Here is a 5,690-nt window from a genome sequence, read left to right as displayed (position 1 = left end):
AAAAGGAGATTCACACAATGGCCCAATGACTGAAGGCCTCTTTATTTGGTGCTCTGCAGTTCATGTAAAACCCAATAGAAGAGCGGGTCTCTGGCGGTGCTTGCCTGCGTTTGTACTCTAAGCCAATCAGAAAGCCCCACTCTTTGCATTCAGGGTCAAGGCCCATCTAAGAACCTTGGCGGGCAAGTGGAGGGACACAGTCCAGCATGCTTGAGCATCCAGTGTGGAAGATCCAATGCACACCCGAATCCCTAGTCCACCTGTCCCCCCACACTCGGGTCCTCGGAAGCTCTGGAGGCGTGGGCCGTGGATCTTCCCGCTCCAGGGCGGACTTGCACAGAACGCGCGCGCCCGGGGCCTCAGCGCGACTGGGACACGCCTTTCCGGGACTACCGAAACCGGTTAAACAGACTGCGCCCCGCGGGCCAGGAGTGGCCTATCAGCCTTCCAGACACAAGGAGAATCGGTCATCAGACCTTGCAGTCCCTTTACAGCACCTACACTACATCTCTCTTTTCCACCATTTACCATTCTGGAAAAGTTTTTCAGAAGCAATCGGGGTGAGGATGTGTCTCAGTAGAGCGCCTACCACACTAAGTCCTGTGCTCAAGCCCCAGCACCACATAACCCTGGAGTGGTGGTGCACCCAGGAGGTGGAGGCAATAGGAGCTGCAGTTAAAGGCCAGCTTGAACTACTTAAGCCGGGTGAGGGAACGTTAGTCAATACTGAACGAGCAAAAATGTCAGAACTCTTCTTTCTTAATTTAGGACCTCCACGTCGTACTGTCCCTTAAGATTGCCTTCTCAGTGTTAGCCAGGTTTGTAAAAGCAAGCTCAGCTTTGAAATGAGACAACCTGGGAACTCCCCCACTGAAAACAGGAATGGCAACCAAATGCCAGAGACCTTCGCTCTTTGTGTCTGCAGGGAATATTTTCATTACCCAAGACCTGTACTTTACTGTGTTGCTTTGAAGGTTAAATGAGATCATCCGTTAAAATTCTCTTCTAACACTGACCGGAACTTTTAAGAAACAGAAAGGTTAGAGGTGATAAAGCCTACAGAGAGAAAGCTAGATAATCCAAACCCATAATCCCAGTTCTTGAGTGGAAAGGCAGAATTGTTTGAGGGTAATGTGGCCTACACAGTTCCAGGCCAGCCAGCAGTATACAACAAAATTCAGTTTCCAAACAAAATCCCCTACAAAACTACTGGCTAGCCAAGAAAAAAGAAGTACCAGGAAACAAAAGGCTCGAGAAAAAAAATCCAGGGAGAAAACCTAAAATCCGTTCCACCAGATCGCTTGCAGTTGCAGTTTTGTTTAAATGACTAAAAACAGCGAAAAGCTGAGGCCAGTTTTTAAAACTCAGACAGGACAGCCTAGGAAGGCAGGACTTAACGAAGAATCCATGATTTGTTCTTCCACAGACCCCTTTGGGAGCAGCACCAGACATAGAATAAAGGCCCTGCTGAACCCAGTAGAAAAGAAAGCATGAAAGGGAGACAGATGAGCTAGACTCCCATTTGTCACGTGCAGCGCTGTTCTCTCCTCTCCGGGTCTATTGTCAAGAAGCCATTTGCTTCTGGAATGTTTTGTAGTAGCCAGAGAAGTCTCTGGAATGATCGCTCAGTGATTGGAGTCCGAAATGCCAGAGGTAGACAGGCCCTCGATGGCCTTGGAAGGCGGCCATGCCCTATACCCATGGCCTCTAGAGATCCTTTTGAGATTTAACAATATTATATCGTCTCTGATGTATTAAGAGTCCCAGAGGTCAGGTTATCAGAGATGACAAGAAAGAAAACTCAACAGGAGAAATGGGACTACATCTATCTAGCTGGGACTTAAACAAATGTTCTAAAAACCGTTGTCTTTTTTTTATAACCAGGATGAGGTTACTGTGATAGATGATGAAGCCAATTTTTATTTCTGTATATTTCTTTCCCCTAATGTCTTTGCTACAGATGTCTTCATTCCTGTTTGTGTTTGTACATGTACATATGTGTACATGTGTGTACTCTTAGGTCTCAAACCCAGGGACAAATGGCAAACTGAGGCACTCATTTACATATCAAAGCACACAGTGGCTGCCAGGTTCTGCCTGCATCCCTCAGTTATACCTGGTATGTGGTATGGTTGTCATACCCCTCCCCCTCCCCTGAACTCCAACCTAGAGGCTTCTTGCCCTTCCCCATATAATCCAGCCATTTCGGTTACCAGTCCTTTTTGGTCCACCTTTTACTCTCTTGGCCAGTCTTCTGGCCTAGGCCACCCCCCTAGGTTGGTGGATCCCTTCCTCCCTCTCCTCACATAGCCCAGCTCAGTCTGTTACTCTAGACTCTTCCTCTACCTCCCCCTTTTTATCCACAACAAACTTTCTCCAACATACCTAGAAGCAGTCATGTCCTTCCATTTTTATTTATTTTTTTCATTGATGTACCTGTTTGTGAGCGCTCCATAGTTGTATGCACAGATGTGCGTATGGAGGACAAAGGTCGGCTTCAGCTGAAGCTGTTGTTCCTCAGGATAGCTACCTATTGTATTTTCTTAAGGTAGGTTTGGTATCTGGGACCTGGTACTTATAGACTAAGCTAGGCAGTGAGTCCCAAGGGTCTCTTCTGTCTCTGTCTCTCCAGTGCTGAGGATTACAAGTAGACACATGCGTGTCATGTTTTTGTGTTCTGGTTTGGTTGGTTTTGGTGTGTGGTTTTTGAAGGTAGGGTTTCTCTGTATAGCTCTGACTGTCTTGTAACTCCCTCTGTAGACAAGGCTGGCCTCAAACTCACGAGATCCACCTGCCTCCTGTGATTGCTGGGACTCAATGCCTGTGCCTCCACTGGCACCTGCCATGTCATGTTTTTTATGTGGGTTCCTGGTTATGTCTCCTTAGTTATCTCCCGAGCCCTAGAGCATGTATCTATCTACAGTACAGGAGACTGAACTTGGTGCCTCACTCCCAACAGGCCTTACCACTGAGCCATACCCCAGCCCTCCTTTTGATTTTTAATTTTCAGGTAGAGTCTCATTAAGTTGCCCAGGCTGGTCTCGAACCCACTCTGTAAATTTCAGGATAGCCAAAACTATAGGCCTGTGCTATCTGGCCTGTTCTAAAGCTTTGATAGGCACAAATGCTTCAATGAGGCACAAGCCTACCAACTTTTTAAATTTCAACTGTCCGACATCTCAAAAACCTGCCACTTATGTATTGTACACACACTAAAATTTTCTGTGCAGGAAGCATGCATGGAATGTGTGCCAGGAGCCAGCCACTGCTCTAAGCAATGAAGACAGGAGAGAACAGAAAAGTGCTCTCTTTAAGCTTCCAGTTAAATAGAGGCAAGGACAAAGTTCACAGACAATTCCAAGTGATGATGTTACAAGGAAAATATTGCAAGGAAATGGAAGGGATAGGGAATGCCAAAACTGTTGAAATGTATGCCCCACAACATTTTAGTTTAGTTTTTGTTTGGTTGTCTGGGTTTCTTTTATTTGATTGGTCGTTTTGTTTTTGTTCCACCTTTCCCCCCTCTGAAACAGGGTAGCTATGTGTGTAGCCCTAGCTGGCCTGGAACTCACTATGTAGATCCAGTTGGCCTCAAACTCACAGAGATCCTACTGCTTCTGCCTCCCCAGTGCTGGGAATAAAAGTATGTGCCACTGTGCCATCTGGGCAATGGCTCTGTTGATAGAGGGTTTTCTCTACAAAAACAGGGGACCTGCATCAATTCTCAGAGGCTACGTAAAAGATCCCAGTGCTTCCCTAAAAGCCAGACATGGCAGTATATGATCATAATTCCAGCTCTGGGGCCAAGGATGCAGGGGCATACATTCCTGGACACTGATGAGCTGCAAACTAATGAGAACCCTGTTTCAAAAGACAGAAACGGTGTTCCTAAAGATGTCATTCAAGGTTGTCCACCAGCCTCCATAAATGGCACACATATATACTTAGATACACACACATACACACTCACTTTTAACAAGAATGGGAACTAGAATAAGGCAAAAAGAAGACCAGGCATGTTACAATTTGAGGGAACATTCCAGCCTGTAAAGATAGCCTAAAAGGTTTTGTTGTTGCTGTTTGTTTGTCTTGTTATTTTTATCACTTACAGAATGCATTGAAATGAAGCATCCCCTCTGAACATGGAATAGCAGGCCCTGGCTTTCTATAAGTTCCCAACAGAACATGAGCCATGGCCTCGAAAGAAAGAGTTCCTTCTCTTCCATATGGCACAGGCCTTTAACCCCAGCACTTGCACAGTCAAGTAGATCTCTGTGAGTTCAAGACCAACCTGGTCTACAGAGAGAGTTCTAGGATAGCTAAGGTTATTAGAGAGCCTCTCTCTCTCTCTCTCTCTCTCTCTCTCTCTCTCTCTCTCTCTCTCTCTCCTAAAAAAAAAAAAAAGAGTTCCTTCTCCAGAAGGAAGGAAGGGGTTGGGGGTGGGGGGAACAGAGACAGAAACATGTAAAAACTGATTCGATAGGACTTTTCCAGCATCATCTGAAACTATACATTCCTTACCTTGGTTTGGTTTCTTTGGTCCAGTAGACCTAGGTCTGGGGGTGTGCACCACTCAGTCTACCTCCATTTTCTTACTCTGCAAAGTAAGAAAAGCTTGTCATTCTGCTAGGTAAAAGCGCTTACAGACATTGACCTTATTCCGAATCTGTTTGGGGCTATCTTGATAGTAATTCTTCTCATCCCTGGCCATGGCCTTATAGTCCTCCCCATGATTCTCCACCATATAATCAACATAGTCGATGAGGTCCTGAGACAGATATTTCCTTTCTTCTTTTCGAGGCTGGCTTCTGCCTCTGGGTCATTTACCACATTGGGCTTTTGTACAAGATCCTTGGATCTCTCTCCCATGTCTTCTATGGCCTTTATCTTCCTCTTACGGAGGGGAATCGCCTTGTTGGGGTCCATGGTCAACCCCATCTCCGCCAGGTTCTCTGGCACCGATTTGGTATAGTCCCAAGCATGTCAGCTGTGGGAGCACTCAATCTGTAGGCTGCCTTCCGATGGACTTTCCAGTTCAGCTTTTGGTTGACATTGTAACTGAACTTCTGCCTCCGAGTCTTTCTTTCCCTTAGCCTTGAGCATCACACAAATGAATCACGCTCTCAGAGCCACATGTTGTGTGTTAATAATTCAAAGCCTAAAAGCTAAAGGGGAGAAATCATGAGGTCAGTGAGATGGTTCAGCAGTAAAGACATTTGCTATGCAAACCTGATGACGTGAGTTCCATTCCTGGTACCCAATGTCATCAAGGTGGAAGGAGAGACTCAAACTCTACAAAGTTATCCACTGGCTTCCACATGTGTGCTCTTGAAGGTATAGCATGATACAAAACCCTTCCCTATCATGCTCACATATCAAATAACTTCAACCATGGCATGTATGTATTCAACTACACTTTCATTGCACAAGTGTTCATTGAGGGCTTAACTATATATGCCAGGAGGCACTGCACTGGATGCTTTGGGATTCATCCTTTTGTGATGGAGCAGAAAAAAACCCATGGCTTTCTAGAGCTTCCCCTCTATCAGTCTGAGGGGGAGTGAGAAAGGCCAGGGTTGCTGGAATACAGGGCAAAGGTCAAAGTCACCGAAAACAGGGGAAATAGTCAGGTGACATCATACAGGGCTTTGAGGCAATGCTATTGTTAGACATTCTGAATGCATTTTAAA

The 5,690-nt window shown here is 45.8% G+C and overlaps 1 pseudogene; it reads right to left on the bottom strand.

Moving 5' to 3' along the window:
• Positions 1 to 4,088: 4,088 nt before the first annotated feature.
• Nop16-ps1 (NOP16 nucleolar protein, pseudogene 1) lies at positions 4,089 to 5,159 on the bottom strand (annotated as a pseudogene).
• Between the last annotated feature and the right edge of the window lie 531 nt (positions 5,160 to 5,690).

The sequence above is a fragment of the Rattus norvegicus genome, chromosome 8, assembly GCF_036323735.1.
Source record: "Rattus norvegicus strain BN/NHsdMcwi chromosome 8, GRCr8, whole genome shotgun sequence".
NCBI classification, from domain to species: domain Eukaryota; kingdom Metazoa; phylum Chordata; class Mammalia; order Rodentia; family Muridae; genus Rattus; species Rattus norvegicus.
The sequence above is the reverse complement of the archived record's forward strand: the minus strand, read 5'-3'. Positions and strand labels throughout refer to the sequence as shown.